Raw genomic sequence first — 17,551 nt, 5'->3', positions numbered from 1 at the left:
GAATTGTAACACAGCAACCTTTCCAATATTGGCAACAATATCTAAATCTTATATTGCTTTTTACAGATTCCAATGTTTTCATATTTATTCACTCAATCTGATTTCTACACACAGCAGATCAAAAAGTTGTGAGTTCAGCTTTCTCCACTGCTTGGAGGATACGGCTTTAGAGACGTGTGAAGTTGAGACCACTGGCATTTGGACGTCAGTGGATACTGTGAGGTGCTGCATCATTGTAAGACCAGAGTCCACAGCACTTGTGAGTAGGAGGATGACAAACATCATTTGTCTAGGCTCAGTCTGAAAGGATTTCTTCAACACTCAGCTGGGGTGCCATCCACAATCTCCTGGAAATGCTCCAACTCTGTAATTATATTCTGCCTCTCAAAATCAGGCTAATTCAATAATGCTTCATTTTATCATGCTCATTTTAGATACTTTCTTCTCTCATTTCAAGAATTTAAATAACAGACATCTATCACGACTCTGGAAGGAGGTAGGTGAGGCAGAGCAGCACTCCAGAATTAGGTCCCACCCCCGAGGCATCTCTCAGCAATCAGGCTAAGACACCCCTCAGGCTGTCTCCCTCTGCCTTCCCTTTCCCACAACACAATCACCAGCTTTTCCAATGCATGCAATTGGAGCAACGCCTGACCTAAAGGGCAGCACCACCCCACGGGATCATGCTTGGTGATTAGGAAAGAAGAAACTATTTCTGCCAGACTTTCTTTTCAGAAACCTCATTTAGTTCTTCAGCTGTTTTAAGCAATGTTTCTGAAAGAAGAAATTTTATTATTTAGGAGAATCGTTCATTGATGCTCATATGTTGCCCTTGGGTGTTGCCCTTCACAGTTGCTATGGGAAAATACAAAAAAACCCAAAAAACCAAAAACAAAAACCAACCAAAAAACAGTAGATTTAGTTCCCCTTATCAATCATTCCATTAATAACCCTTGAGTATTTATGTATGAGGCAATGTAGAATATGAATCTATGAATCACATCCAGAATTTCTCTACAAGGAACATGGGCTATAATAATAGGCTCTGCTTACTAGGCTGTTAACAAATCCTCCCTAAAGCTTATCCTACATGAGGTAAAATCAATGCAGAGGTCAAGAATCTCAAGTGGTATACAGTCTAGGTGAGATCATAAAGATGAATCTCAGGATAGACCTATTTCAGCTGAACCGGGCATGTTACTGTTGAATAGTTCCACTGGAGAACTGGTTGTTTAAAAGACATTCCAGACACAAATGTTTTGCTATATAAAGAAATGAAGCCCCCAGATTTAGAGTTACATCAATTGTACGTGCAGAACAGCTGCATGCAATGTAAGGGTTGTTCACAGTCAATCCCCAGGGCACCATTCACTGTAGACTGGGACATGTCCTGCAATGTGCCGTCTACTCAATTGCATGCAATAGCTCTATATGAATGTTTCTGGAAAAAAAATACAGATTTTATCTGAAAGGATGACTTATACCTCCTAAATTAACTATTTGCATTTTGGGATTTGCTTGGAGCCAAACCAGGTTTCTGTTTTTCTTTTGTTGTTGTTGCCAAACCAGATTTCAGGAAAATCCTACAAATATGGGTTTAACCAAAGTTTTCTACTCTCAACCTCCTGGTAAAATGGTCTAGTCCCCACTTTTAGTAACAATCTCAGCCCCACCATCACTCTAAAGATCCTAACTGGGAAAACTACTTCTGGGCTTTTCTCTGTGGTCAATGATTACAATCTTTTACCTTGTTTTCTTCCCAAAACGTTTCTGTTTCTGTTCTTTGCTTGAAAACTGAAAATATAGTTTATATTATGGATTGAAGATGTCAATGTGCTTTATAATTACTTCAGATAATACAAATGCATTGGACAAATAACTCTTTAACTCCCTGTCCTCAGTTGTGGTTTTTTGCAAAAGCAATTTTTTTCATAACCTTTCTCCATTAATCTGCACTTTGCACACTTTTTTCCTTACCCTTGGGACTTATCTCACTCTAACTTCCTCAGGCCTTCCTCTCAGTAGACACCTGTAAGTTTAAGTCATTCCTACTTCATAATCCTTTGAACCACAAGTTGGATGAAAGTATGGATTGGTAAAAGGAGACAGGAGAGTCAGTGATGGCCTTTGGAAATTTAGGTCCTGCCCTGTGGAGTAGAGGCAGAGGAATAGAGATGAAGCTGAGATCTTTCAATGCAGATGGGGGTGGAGGTGACACTTCAAGTGGTTTGATGGATTCTCATGAGAGAATGATGTAGAAGATCTCTTGATGACTTCAATTTTGAAATGCAACTTTTCTATCAGATGTGTGTGTACACTCTTAATGCATATAAATACTCATTTCCCAAAGGAAACATTAGTTCTTTGTCTAAGCCCTAAAGAGGGAGATAAATCATTTTCTTACAATTTATTTATTTTTAAATTTACTTTGAGTTGTGGGATACATGTACAGGATGTGTAGGTTTGTTACACAGGTATACATGTGCCATGGTGGTTTACTGCACTTATCAATCCATCATCTAGGCTCTAAGCCCAGTGTACATTAGGTATTTGTCCTAATGCTCTCCCTCTCCTTGTCCCCCACCCACCAACAGACCCTGGTGTGTGATGGTCCCCTCCCTGTGTCCATGCATTCTCATTGTTTAATTTCCACTTGTGAGTGAGAACATGCAGTGTTTGGTTTTCTGTTCCTGTGTTGGTTTGCTGAGAATGATGGTTTCCAGATTCATCCGTGTTGCTGCAATGGACATGAACTCATTCTTTTTTATGACTGCATAGTATTCCATAGTGAATATTGTGTCACATTTTCTTTATCCAGTCTATCATTGATGGGCATCTGGGTTAGTTCCAAGTCTTTGCTATTGTAAATAGTGCTGTAATAAACATACATGTGCATGTGTCATTATAGTAGAATGATTTATAATCCTTTGGATATATACCCAGTAGTGTGATTGCTGGGTCAAATGGTATTTCTGGTTCTAGATCTTGAGGAATCGCCACCCTGTCTTCCACTATGGTCAAACTAATTTATATTCCTACCAATAGCGTAAAAGCGTTCCTTTTTCTCCACAGCCTCACCAGCATCTGTTGTTTCCTGACTTTTTAATAATCATCATTAATCACTCGTGTGAGATGGTATCTCATTATGGTTTTGATTTTCATTTCTCTAATGACAGTGATAATGAACTTTTTTTCATATGTTTGTTGGCTGCATAAATGTCTTCTTTTGAGAAGTGTCTGTTCATATCCTTTGCCCACTTTTTGATGGGATTGTTTTCTTCTTGTAAATTTGTTTAAGTTTCTTGTAGATTCAGGATATTAGACCTTTGTCAGATGTATAGACTGCAAAAATTTTCTCCCATTCTATAGGTTGCTTGTTCACTCTGATAATAGTTTCTTTTGCTGTGCAGGAGCTCTTTAGTTTGCTTAGATCCCACTTGTCAATTTTGGTTTTTGTTGCAATTGCTTTTGGTGGTTTAGTCATGAGGTCTTTGTCCATACCTATGTCCTGAATGGTATTGCATATGTTTTCTTCTAGGGTTTTTATGGTTTGGGGTTTTACATTTAAGTTTGTAATCCATCTTGAGTTAGTTTTTGTATAAGGTGTAAGGAAAGGGTTCAGTTTCTGTTTTCTGCACATGGCTAGCCAGTTTTCCCAGCACCTTTCCCCATTGCTTATTTTTGTTGGGTTTGTCAAAGATCAGATTGTCGTAGATGTGTGGTGTTATTTCTGAGGTCCCTATTCTGTTCCATTGGTCTGCGTATCTGTTTTAGTACAAGTGCCATGCTGTTTTTGTTACTATGGCCCTGTAGTATAGTTTGAAGTCAGGTGGCATGATGCTTCCAGCTTTGTTCGTTTTGTTTAGGATTGTCCTGGCTATATGGACTCTTTTTTGATTCTATATGAAATTTAAAGATTTTTTTTTCTAATTCTGCAAAGAAAGTCAATGGTAGCTAGATGAGAATAGCACTAAATCTTTAAATTGCTTTGGTCAATATGGCCATTTTCACAATGTTGATTCTTCTTGTCCATGAGAATGGAATGTTTTTTCATTTGTTTGTGTCCTCTCTTGTTTCCTAGAGCAGCGGTTTGTTGTTCTCCTTGAAGAGGTCCTTCATGTGCCTTCTAAGTTGCATTCCTAGGTATTTTATTCTCTTTGTGGCAATTGTGAATGGGAATTCATTCATGATTTGACTCTCTGCTTGTCTATTGTTGGTGTCGGGAATGCTTGTGATTCTTGCATATTGATTTTGTATTATGAAACTTTGCTGAAGTTGCTTATCAGCTTAAGGAGTTTTGGGGCTGAGACGATGGGGTTTTCCAAATGTACAATCATGTCATCTGCAAACAGAGACAATTTGACTTCCTCTCATCCTATTTGAATACACTTTATTTCTTTTTCTTGCCTGAGTGTCCTGGCCAGAACTTCCAATACTATGTTGAATAGGAGTGGTGAGAGAGGATCTCCTTGTCTTGTGCTGGTTTTCAAAGGGAATGCGTCCAGCTTTTGCCCATTCGGTATGATATTGGCTGTGGGTTTGTCATAAGTAGCTCTTATTACTTTGAGATATGTTTCATCAATACCTAGTTTATTTAGTGTTTCTAGCATGAAAGGATGTTGAATTTTATCAAAGGCCTTTTCTCCATCTATTGAGATAATCATGTGTTTTTTGTCATTGGTTCTTTTTATGTGACGGATTACACTTATTAATTTGCATATATTAAACTAGTCTTGCATCCCAGGGATGAAGTCAACTTAACCTTGGTGGATAAACTTTTTGATGTGCTGCTGAATTCAGTTTGCCCGTATTTTATTGAGGATTTTTGCATTGATGTTCATCAAGGATATTGGCCTGAAATTTTCTTTTTTTGTTGTGTCTCTGCCAGATTTGGTGTCAGGATGATGCTGGCCTCATGAAATGAGTAAGGGAAGATTCCCTCTTTTTCTACTGTTTGGAATAGTAGAAGGAATGGTACCAGCTCCTCTTTGTACCTCTGATAGAATTTGGCTGTGAATCCATCTGGTCCTGGTTTTTTTTATTTTTTTTTTTGGTTGGTAGGCTATTAATTACTGCTTCAATTTCAGAACTTGTTATTGGTCTATTCAGGGATTCAACATTTTTCTGGTTTAGTCTTGGGAGTATGTATGTGTCCAGAAATTTATCAATTTCTATTTTATTTGCATAGAGGTGTTTATAGTATTCTCTGATGGTAGAGTATTTCTGTGGGATTGATGATGATAGCCCATTTGTCATTTTTTATTGTGTCTGTTTGATTCTTCTCTCTTTTCTTCTTTATTAGCCTAGGTAGTGGTCTATCTATTTTGTTAATCTTTTCAAAAAACCAGCTCTTGGATTTATTGATTTATTGAAGGGTTTTTTGTGTCTCTATCTCCTTCAGTTCTGCTCTGATCTTAGCTATTTCTTGCCTTCTGCTAGCTTTTGAATGTGTTTGCTCTTGCTTCTCTAGCTCTTTTAATTGTGATGTTAAGGTGTCAATTTTAGATCTTTCCAGCTTTGTGATGTGGGCATTTAGTGCTATAAATTTTCCTCTGAACACCACTTAAGCTGTGTCCCAGACATTCTGGCATGTTGTGTCTTCGTTCTCATTGGTTTCAAAGAACTTCTTTATCTCTGCCTTAATTTCATTATTTACCTAGTAGTCATTCAGGAGCAGGTGGTTAAGTTTCCATGTAGTTGTGCAGTTTTGAGTGAGATTCTTAATCCTGAGTTCTAATTTGCTTGCACTGTGGTATGAGAGACTATTTGTTTTGATTTTCATTCTTTTGCATTTGCTGAGGAATGTTTTACCTCCAATTATGTGGTCGATTTTAGAATAAGTGCTATGTGGTGCTGAGAAGAATGTATATTTCGTTGATTTGGGATGGAGAGTTCTGTAGATATGTATTAGGTCTGCTTGGTCCAGAGCTGAGTTCAAATCCTGAATATCCTTGTTAATTTTCTGTCTCATTGATCTGTCTAATATTGACTGGGGGGTGTTAAAGTCTCCCACTATTATTGTGTGGGAGTAAATGTTTCTTTGTAGTTCTCTAGGAACTTATTTTATAAATCTGAGTGTTCCTGTATTGGGTGCATATATATTTAGGATAGTTAGCTCTTCTTTTTGCATTGATCCCTTTACCATTATGTAATGCCCTCCTTTGTCTTTTTGGATCTTTGTTGGTTTAAAGTCTGTTTTATCAGAGACTTGGATTGCAACCCCTGCTGGGTTTTTTTTTTTTCTCTCTCTCTCTCTATTTGCTTCGTGAATATTCCTCCATCCCTTTATTTTGAGCCTATATGTGTCTTTGCATGTGAGATGGGTCTCCTAAATACAGCACATGGATGGATCTGGACTCTATCCAATTTGCCAGTCTGTGTCTTTTAATTGGGTCATTTAGCCCATTTACATTTTAGGTTAATATTGTTATGTGTAAATTTGATCCTGTCATCATGATATTACCTGGTTATTTTGTTCATTAGTTGATGCAGTTTCTTCATAGTGTCATTGGTTTTTATATTCTGGTGTGTTTTTGCAGTGGCTGGTACTGGTTTTTCCTTTCCATAATTAGTGTGTCCTTCAGGAGTTCTTGTAAGGCAGGCCTAGTGATGAGAAAAATCCCTCAGCATTTGCTTTATTTCTTCTTCATTTATGAAGCTTAGTTTGGCTGGATATGAAATTCTGGGTTAAAAATTATTTTCTTTAAGAATGTTGAATATTGGCCCTACTCTCTTCTGCCTTGTAGGGTTTCTGCAGAGAGATCTGCTGTTAGTCTGATGGGATTCCCTTTGTAGATAACCTGATCTTTCTCTCTGTCTGCCCTTAACACATTCAACCTTGGAGATTCTGACAATTATATGTCTTTGGTTTGCTCTTCTCAAGGAGTATCTTAATGGTATTCTCTATATTTCCTGAATTTGAATGTTGACCTGTCTTGCTAGGTTGGGAAGTTCTCCTGGATAATATCCTCAAGTGTTTTTTCCAACTTGGTTCCATTTTCCCTGTCACTTTCAGGTACACAAATCAATTGTAGGTTTGGTCTTTTCATATAGTTCCATATTTTTTGGAGGCTTTGTTCATTCTTTTCTTTCTGTTTTCTCTAATCTTGTCTTCATGCCTTATTTCAGTAAGTAGATCTTCAATGTCTGATATCCTTTCATCAACATGATCAATTCGTCTACTGATACTCATGTATGCTTCAAGAAGTCTTGTGCTCTGTTTTGCAGCTCTATCAGGTCATTTATGTTTCTCTCTAAATTGGTTCTTCTAGTTAGCAGTTCCTATAACGTTTTATCAAGGTTCTTAGCTTTCTTGCATTTGGTTGGAACATGCTCCTTTAGCTCAGAGGAGTTTATTATTATTCATCTTCTGAAGGCTACTTCTGTCAACTTGTCAATCTCATTCTCTGTCCAATTTTGTGCCCTTGCTGGAGGGGAGTTGCAATCATTTGGAGAAGAAGCATTCTGGTTATTGGAATTTTCAGTGTTTTTGCACTGGTTTTTCCTCATTTTCGTGGATTTATCTACCTTTTATCTTTGAGGCTGATGACCTTTGGATGGGGTTTTTGTGTGTGGGGTCATTTATGTTAATGTTGATGTCTTGCTTTCTGTTTGTTAGTTTTTAACAGTCAGACCCCTCTTCTGTAGGTCTGCTGCAGTTTGCTGGAGGTCCATTCTGATACCAGGAGACTGTGTTCTCCAGGTATCACCATCGGGGGCAGCAGAACAGCAAAGATTGCTATGTGCTCCTCCCCCTGGAGGCTTCATCCTAGAGGGGCACTAGCCTGATTCTAGCCAGAGTGCTCCTGTATGAAGTGTCTGTCAACCCCTGTTGGGAGTTCTCCCCCAGTCAGGAGACACGGGGGTTAGGGACTTACTTGAGGAGGCAGAGCTGGTGCACTGTGCTGGGAGAATCCCTTTTGTTAGGATCAGCTACTCTCTTCAGGGCTGGAAGGTAGGAAAGATCAAATCCGCCTATGCTGTGCCCTCAGCCACCACTTCTTCTAGGTGCTCTGTCCCAGGGAGATGGGAGTTTTGTCTGTAAGTCCCTGACTGGGGCTGTTACCTTTCCTTCAGAGATGCCCTGCCCAGTGAGGATGAAACTAGAGAAGCAGTCTGACCATAGCTGCTTTGCCACCTAGCCCACACCTCCCAGCCTCCTTAGCACTGTCAGGGGAAAGCCTCAATAATGGTGAACACCCCTTTCCCCACCAAGCTGGATTGTCTTAGGTGGATTTCAGGCTGCTGTGCTGGCAGCAAGAATTTCAAGCCAGTGGTTCTTAGCTTGTTGGGCTCCATGGGAGTAGAACCCGATAAGTGAGACCAGCTGGCTCCCTGGCTTTAGCACCCTTTCCGGGGGGTGTGAATGGTTCTGTCTTGCTGGGGTTCCAGAAGCCATTGGGGTATGAAAGAAAAAAAAAAAAAACTCCCACAGCTAGCTTGGTGTCTGCCCAAACAGCCACCCAGTTTTTGTGCTTGAAAACCAGGTTCTGGTGGTGTAGCACATGAAGGAATCTCCTGATCTGCAGATTGCAAAAACTGTGGGAAAAGTGTAGTAACCTGGCTGGATAGCACAGCTTTTCTCTGCTTCCCTAGGTTGCAGGGAGGGAGGTCCCCTGGCACCTCACACTTCCTGGGTGAGGTTATGCCCCCTCTGCTTCTGCTTGCCTTCATGGGTTGCACCCACTGCCCAATGAGATGAACTGGGTACCTCAGTTGCAGATGCAGAAATCACTCACCTTCTGCATTGGTCTCACTGGAAGCTGCAGACTGGAGCTGTTTCTATTCGGCCGTCTTGACCCCTCAGCGAATCATTTTCTAAATGCCCTATAATTTGCAAAGCCACCTCTCTTTAATGGATTTAGGTATTCACATAATTTTGTAGATAAATAGTATAATAGTTCCTGCCCTATTGTTCAGAAAATAGGGCCTCAGGAAAATGCATATAGAGGATATAGGCCTGATAGTTTATTAGAGAGTTTAATCCCACAGGATGAGAGAGGGATAGAGAAGTGAAACAGGGTAGGAGGGACCGCATTTCTAGAATGCCTTGGGGAGATGACAATCCTTAAGTGCAACTGATTGTTCAATTCCAAAGGAGAAACTGGGCCTTAAGGTCATCTCGGTGGGGGGAGGGGTGAGAAAGATGGAAGAATGTATTTGCTGGTTCTTGGATACCACAGTCAGTTTACCCCACAGGGAGTTAGTTTTTGCACACTTGGATTGTGTATGTGTGGATATTGGTGGGGATCTATGATGGCTTTATCAGTGGTGAGAAGCAAGAGGGAAACTCTGTGCAAGAGACAAAGCACCAAGGGCCAAGCCCATGTCAAGCAGTGGAGTTGATGTAGCAATGAGGTGAGGGAGGCTAAGATGGTCCAGAGGTGTCCCATGACAGTTTATTTCCTCAGTTTCTCTTACTTCACAAGTTAGTATAATTAATTCATTACTATACCATGGGCAATCTAATTTCCTCCTTCCTTCTTTTTTTTCTATTGTATTAGAAAAGTCAGTATTTTCATAGACACACACACGGGATCATACAACATGGGGTATATCAAAAGTAACTATCTCTTAGCTAAGATCTACTACCAAAAGAAACCCTTCCTAAACATTTTTAAAGAAAAATGACTTCACAGAGTTTTTCAAAGCGACACATTTTCAAACAGTAAAAATTATAACAAAGAATGTTTTAAAATTGAAATTCTACCATTGAGAAATAATCGTGAACATCCAGTAAAAGCTTTCTAGACATTACTTAAAATAGAAAGATGGTTTGGGAGGCTGATGTGGGTGGATCACGAGGTCAAGAAATCAAGACCACCCTGGCCAGCATGGTAAGACCCCATCTCTACTACAAACACAAAAAATTAGCTGGGTATGGTGGTGCATGCCTGTAGTCCTAGCTACTCATTAGGCTGAGGCAGAAGAATTGCTTGAAACCGGAAAATGTAAGCTGCAGTGAGCTGGGATAATGCCACTGCACTCCAGCCTGACGATAGAGTGAGACTCTGTCTCAGAAAAAAAAGAAAAAAAAATTATATATATATATACACACATATACATATATATGTGTGTGTGTGTATATATATATATATATATATATATATAGAGAGAGAGAGAGAGAGAGAGAGAGATACTGGAATAGGTAAATAAACAGGCAGATACTTGATAGATATACAGATACAATTTTATTAAAATAAAACAATGCTTAGTATTATTACTTGAGATGGAGTCTCACTGTTTTTGCCAGGCTGGAGTGCAGTGGCACCATCTTGGCTCACTGCAACCTCCGCCTCCTGGGTTCAAGTGATTCTCGTGCCTCAGCCTCCCGAGTAGCTGGGATTACAGGCACACACCACCACACCCAGCTGATTTTTGTATTTTTAGTAGAGACAGGGTTTCACCATGTTGGCCAGGCTGGTCTCAATCTCCTGACCTCATGATCTCGTGACTTGGCCTCCCAAAGTGCTGGGGTTATAGACGTGAGGCACTGCCTGCCCGGCTGGCTTGTTATTTTTTGTTAACTTTTCGCCCTTATTTTTTCTTGAACTTTGCAGAAAAGAAAGAAATCAAAATCCATTGGAAAGAATTGTACAAATTCCAATAATTATTATTTGAACCACAAGAGATATGTTTATCTCAAATATTGTAAGATTCCTCTCTGGATGAAAATAAATGTAAAATAGAGTGAGAATTTGCAATGATTAGATTTTTTAAGACTTATGTTTACATTTTATACTATACAAATTAACTCTCTACTATAGAAGATGAGGAAGTTAGAATCTTCATATTTTTCACCTTTTTTCTCTCATTTTAGTTTTGGTTTTTTATTATTATGTTTACATTTTCAAGGTTTTTTAGCAGTTATAATCTGTTTAGTAACCCTAATTCCCACAGGTAGGTAATCTTAGTCCTACATTTAATTAAATTCAGTACTCATAACTAGTCATTTTGTAATGTCTTCTCTACTCCTGAGTTTTATTATCACTCAGTGGGCTAGAATTTAGTGACAAATTGGCTGTAGAAGTCCTGAATCCCTGCATGCTTAAGGACATCTGCTTGTTGTCTTTATGTTTAAAAAGCAACTTGGCTAGGTAGATCACCTTTTCTCTCAGATCTCTGTAGACACTGCTCCATGGTCTTCTGTATTAACTGTGGAACTTACCCTGAGAACAGCTTCACAAATCATCTTTTGATAGACTGCATTTATTTGTAATTTTTTTGTTTGTTTTGTTTTTGAGATGGAGTTTTGCTCTGTCACCAGGCTGGAGTGCAGTGGCACAATCTTGGCTCACTACAACCTCTGCCTTCTGGGTTCAAGCGATTCTCCTGCTTCAGCCTCCCGAGTAGCTGGGATTACAGGCATGAGCCACCAAGCCTAAATAACTTTTGTATTTGTAGTAGAGACAGAGTTTCATCATGTTGGCTAGGCTGGTCCCTAACTCCTAACCTCAAGTGATCTGCCCACGCTGGGATTAAAGGCATGAACCACTGCTCCTGGACTGTTTGTGAATTTTTTTTTTTAAGAGGGACTCTCGAACACTTTAAACTGAGCTATTTTGTATTTGAGACTACCAAACTATTGTCTTTGAATTTGAGAAATATTGGTGACTATTTTTCCCCCCAAAACTCAGAGCCTTTGCCTTCGAGTAAAAGATGGTTTCTTTTTTCCTTTAATTTTCATTCTTCTCTTTAGTTATGTTCTCGCAATAATTCTTCATGTACTATACTGTCTTTACTATCTCATTGGTCAAGAAATTGAGGTTAAGAGCGGCTGATAATTCTTAGGGTCATACACATAAGTAGTGAAGCCTTGATGTGTGCATAGGCCCACTTGTTTCCAATGTCTTCCCTCTCTGTTCTCTGCCACATGTCTCCTCCTGGATGTAGAGAATCTGGGAATGAGGCAATCATGATGCTATGTGAGTTGTGGTTAGTATGGAGGATCAGAAAGAAAGGAAAGCTGATTTTTGCCTTCTAAATTCTATTACCAGGCATGTAAGAAAATAGTATTTCCAAGAACCCTGAAGTCAAAAGTAAATAATGCCATTGAAATTGGAGAATATTTCTTAGCCCTGTGCTCTACGGGAAGATTTCTTTTGAGGTTGACAGTTTCTTGGAATTCTAATGGCTGGGTATAATGCACTTTGCTCTGTCATGTTACTGTAAAAAATGTGTTCTGTTTAGGAAAATTAAAGGCATTACATCAAGATCCATAGTCTTATGTCAGCTCCATTATCTTGAGTCATATTTAATAGCAACCTGATATTTCTAGTTATGAACTCTCCTTTGGGGTTGGTATTTAAAATATGTCTTAAGCCTAATCAATTCTTGTGACTTTATATTCTACAAAGCCAGGTATCTTTAGTCAAATTGTGAAGCAGTGAGCATTTAAGAGCAGAGTCCAGAATAGCTAGAATAATGATCAAACACACACACACACACACACACACACACACACACACACACACACACATATAATCTGATAAGAATTAATGGTTCATATATCACAAATTGAATACATAACCCTGATAGATGGTGGTCGTTTCATTACTTGTGGCCTCCAGAAAAAGCAGAGTAGGGATGTTAAATTACATAATACATGAAAACCATTTCTTTTACACAGAAAACTAAAGTTGCAGATTCTGCCTCTGCACTCTACACATTTAGAAAGGGTTGCCTGGGTCTTCAGAGTGAGTTTGAAGGCAGCCTGACATGCCACGTCCCTACAGGACCTTCCACAGCACTCATCGTCTCTGTTACTTCTTGGCACCTAGTAAATTGGTGACATTAATTATTTAATTGATTAACTTCTTACTTATTAATGTCTACTTCTAGAATATTGCTCTAGAAGGGACCATGTATTCCATACACATTGTATATAGTTCTTGGCACATAATAGGCATTCAAAAATATTTGTAAAACATGTTTTCTGTAGGTCTTGTCTTCTGAGCTAAATTACAAACTACCAAAGGACAGAGTTTACAGTTGATACTTTGAATGATCCTTGGATACAATAGTGCTGAGCAGAGAGCAGGATCTCAGGGGCTTTTTGTTATACTGAGTTGAATTAAACCATATGGAACTACCCACATGAAGGTCTGCCTCCCTGGCTTCTGGCTCTGTGCTTCCATAGTTCTTTGTACATCCTTCTTTTATAGCCCCTAATCAACTCTATTTTAATTTTTTGTTCCTACATCTGGCTGCCTCTCAACATTTTGTGCTAAGAGGCATTTATATCTCATTTCTTCTTTGATAATTTTGCACATAGCAAATGATGAATAAGAAAACGGAACTAACATTATATTAATTGGCTGCTATGCCAGGCATGCAGCTATGCTATGGACTTTACAGATGTCAATTCAATTAATCCTCAAAATCCTATGAAGTTGGTAATTTAATCTTCATTTAATAGTTAAAACACTGAAATTCAGGAGTTTCTTGCCCAACATAGTGTATCTGGCAAGGATCAAAGCAGAGATGGCAGCCCAGTTCTTTTCAATTCTGAAGACTTTACTGACTCTTCTACTGGGCTAATCAATTTTGCATTATTTAATGAATTAACAAATAGCAACAGCTTTGATAGGTAACAACTAAAGCTCTTGTGTTCATTAACAGTGAGGTTGGAATACCTAGTATGTTCTCACAAGGGAATCGTTTTCATTTCAAACTGATATGGGTTTGAAATTTGGGTAGCTTCTATTAGTAAGTTTTGCCACCTTTGAATAATAGGAGGTCCTTCTCCCATCTGGAGGGAAGCTACATCTCAACAAGGTGGGAGGAAGACCTCCTGGAGTCACTGACAATAACGTTCCTTAGGAGGTTTAGTGAGAAGATTCATTGCCCAGGGAAAAGAGGTGTCATTAACTTTCGGGCTCTAGGAGTTTAAAAGGAGGTATTATTCCAGAGACAGATGGGGAAGAGCCTGATATGAGTCTGTCAAGTGATGGGTGCTTTACAACAGCAGTCTTTAGACTTGATCAGAGTTACACGTGGACATCGTTTTTAAACAAATCAATGTCCAGAACCTTAATTTTCATATTTTCCTGATATTTGTCTGCCTGAGAGCTTGCTTGTGTTTAAAACAGAGCTTTTTCTACTTTAAAAAAGAAAGACTTTTTTTTATCTACCTCAAATCTTACAAAAGTGTACATCCTCCTAGACATCTAAGGGGAAGGCTTCTTTAAAAAGTAAGGTACCATATATCCTCAGGAATTTTAATCTTTCATGCATTAAAAATGTGTTAAGGTTGATGTACTTGTCAGAAATAGAGTATTTGGGTGCTGTATTGGGATTTCTGATTTCATATCTATAGTAGAGTAAGAGAGTGGGATTAATTACAATATTTATTTAGTCATGTTTTCTCTTTCACCCATCACCTATTGTCAAAGAATGCATTTCTGTTAAGACAGTGTATTAGGTCATTCTTGTGTTGCTATAAAGAAATTCCTGTCTGGGTAATTTATAAAGAAAAGACATTTAATTGGCTCATGGTTCTGCCAGCTTTACAGGAAGCATGATGCTGGTATCTGCTTGGCTTCTGGTGAAGCCTCAGAGAGATTTCAGTCATGGCAGAAGGTTAAGCGGGATCAAGCAAGAGAGAGTGGCAGGAATGTGCCCCACACTTTTAAATGACAAGATCTCATGAGAATTCACTAATTCACAGGGACAGCACGAAGCTGTGAGGATCCATGCCCATGATCCAAACACCTCCTACCAGGCACCACCCCAGGCCTCACCATCAGCATTGGAAATACAATTCAATGTGAGATTTGGGGACAATTACAAAAAAAAAAAAAAAATCAGGTGATATTCATTCAATTTAATCAACTAATTTAAAAAATTACACATTTTTTCATGTTTAGTGTAATGTAAAAGCTCTAAACTTATTTTTGAAATCAAATTACAGTATTTCTTCCAATTGTAGGTATTCCTGATTTGGTTTATATTTTCTACCTGCTATTGACAAGAGACAAATTTATGTGCTAGGTGCCAGATCTATCAGTTTTTAGTAGTATATACCTTTCTTGATTATAAAATATGCCCCAGATGAATCTATATTTCATAATGTGACCTGCAATTAACTCAGTTTTTACGGTATTCCTCTGAACACACATTAACATATTTTTGAATTAAAAGTTACAGTTGATTTGTGGATTGGTTTGAAAATGAGGACGGGCTTAGCCAACAAGTTTATATGTTAGTTTATCCAATATAGTTAGGATATGTTAATTTATGCCCATGGAGTGACTGAGCCAAATCATCAGTGCCAAAGTTTGTATAATATACTTAAAGAATTTGAAAAGATAAAACATTGTACCAAAAATATTGTTTGCAAGATATTTAATGGAATTTGTAACATTTTAATATTCTTAAAACTTTATGAGGTTAGGAATTTATAAAGGTACCTGTAAAGGAAAAAATAAAAGGCAAAAACAGTAAGTCTTGCTAAAATGAGGTGATAAAGAAAATGGCAGAGAAGAAAATCCTTTTGGTTCATCAGGTTATTTTTCATTTATTTCAGCAACAAGCAAGTAGGATACTGACATTTCCTCTTGCAAGACAGTTGGATTAATTGGGAAAAAAGAGATTAGTTGGGAAAAAAAGAGAACTGGCTTGCACTCTGAGTTAGTAGAGTAGCAGGTATTCAGTTACAGAAACAGAGAGTTGAATGATCAGTGAATCCACTGGCTTCCTGGAACAAATGGTTTCTAAATATTCAAAAGCTTTGGCACCTGACAAATGCTTAAGCTAATTTTTAAAAACCAACTTCAGTCATTAATTCAAAAAATACCTTGAATGCTGTCTATATAGAAGTGTACCAACCACGCTTTGGTGAGGCAACATTGCACAAGTCAGACACAACCTCAGTCCTCAGCCACTTATCATTTGGTGGACAGTGTTCAATAATACACAGAAAGGTAAATAAATAATCTGATGTAAGACTCTGGTATTCACTGTGAAGAAGGTAATCCAAAGGAATATGCTCAGCATTGTCTTGGTAAGGACAGCAGGATTGCCTTAGCATAGGCAGCTAGGGAAGTTAAAACTGGGCTGAGCCCCCTGTGACCTGAAGTAGCAGCCCTGTGAAAATCCCCAGGTGAAGGGAAGTTGCAAAAAGCCATGAGATGGGGATGAATGTGGACTCTTAGTTAGCTCTGCATTCAGATTCTAAGAATAATCTTCCATTTTAATGGGTCTTTATGACTGACACAGACTTTATAGGTGCTGATATTTCTGAGTTCCATAGCTTATCTTATGTGTTCACTTTGCAAGAATTAATATTTCTAGAGTCTTTACTGAGCATAGACTCTCCATCTGGAAGTTTTTCCTCCCCTGTGGTCTGCTCTCAAAATTAGAGATACAAAATACAACTTTTATCTTTGTGTAATCATCAGGTAATAGATGTCTATTGTGAGCATGCTGATGGCAAAATAAATACCAAAAAGGAAACAATTAAAGCTCATGAGAAAATAATACTCAAATATGTAAAATAATAACAAAGAAAATATAAAAATATAAAAAGAAAAAGAAATTCCAGATGGATTCCCATTCCCGAAATGAACCACTGTTAACAGTTGTGTGATTTTGTTTTTAATCTTCTTCAAAACAAACATAGACACCCATACAATTACACATATACATATGAACAGTGCATTTTCTTTTCAATTTCAGCCTAACCTGTAAATCTATCTATCATCTATCCATCTATCTATCTATCTATCTATCTAACTATCTCTCTATCATTTAGCTTCTCACAGCACTTCTCTACCTTTTGGCTAAGATCAAGTGTAGTATCTGTTCTTGTAAGCTTAATATCTATCTACCTACCTACCTATCATCAGATATGAAAGTAGAGAAAGCAATTACTTAACTTGGTGCCATTATAAGAACAACAGATGTCTTGGACTACTTCTTTGATTAGACCCAATACATTGACACTGTTACTTCTTTGTTTAGGTTAAGCCGTTAAAAATTTATTCATGAATAAATTAATCTATTAGTAAATTGAAATAATCATTTTAGAAGGCATTGTTTTAATTGATATAAGTCCGCTGGCAGAACCCTGCCAAAATACTTCTGAGCATGTGACTCAGACATTGGACATGAATATTATGGGACTGGAGCAACTTAGGAAATATGTGAGATATAAAGCCTTTATTTTTTTCCCTTTCACCACACCTTCCTATTTCCCTAGAAAGATTTACCATTTCTTCTTTTTTGTCTTCACGTATGTTTCTTTGATGGCATATATGCCTTATTATATTTATTTGAGTGGCAGAAGTAAGTTTCCTATGTAAGAGGCAGGTATAGAAAACACTGAATTTCTTAATTTTTAAAATCAATCTAGATCAGCCCTTGCTTGAGAGAGTATAAAACTAAATCAGTCTCCTTTCTGCTTTGGGAAGCTTCTCCCCATGCCTGTGGTAATACAAGCACCGAATGCTTATCTGAGAAAGGTAGAAGGATTTCTGTCATGCCAGCCATTCATGCAACTGCCCATTTCCTGAGCCCTTTTGGGCTTCTCAAGGACATATGGCTATTTCCA

General features: G+C 38.2%; 1 pseudogene; it reads left to right on the top strand.

Moving 5' to 3' along the window:
* Positions 1-16,761: 16,761 nt before the first annotated feature.
* Positions 16,762-16,973, top strand: LOC116531830 (annotated as a pseudogene).
* Positions 16,974-17,551: the final 578 nt, after the last annotated feature.

The sequence above is a fragment of the Sapajus apella genome, unplaced genomic scaffold, assembly GCF_009761245.1.
Source record: "Sapajus apella isolate SASKATOON/1434 unplaced genomic scaffold, GSC_monkey_1.0 scaffold72, whole genome shotgun sequence".
Taxonomy (NCBI): domain Eukaryota; kingdom Metazoa; phylum Chordata; class Mammalia; order Primates; family Cebidae; genus Sapajus; species Sapajus apella.
Note: the sequence above shows the minus strand (reverse complement) of the source record. Positions and strands in the feature narration are given on the sequence as shown.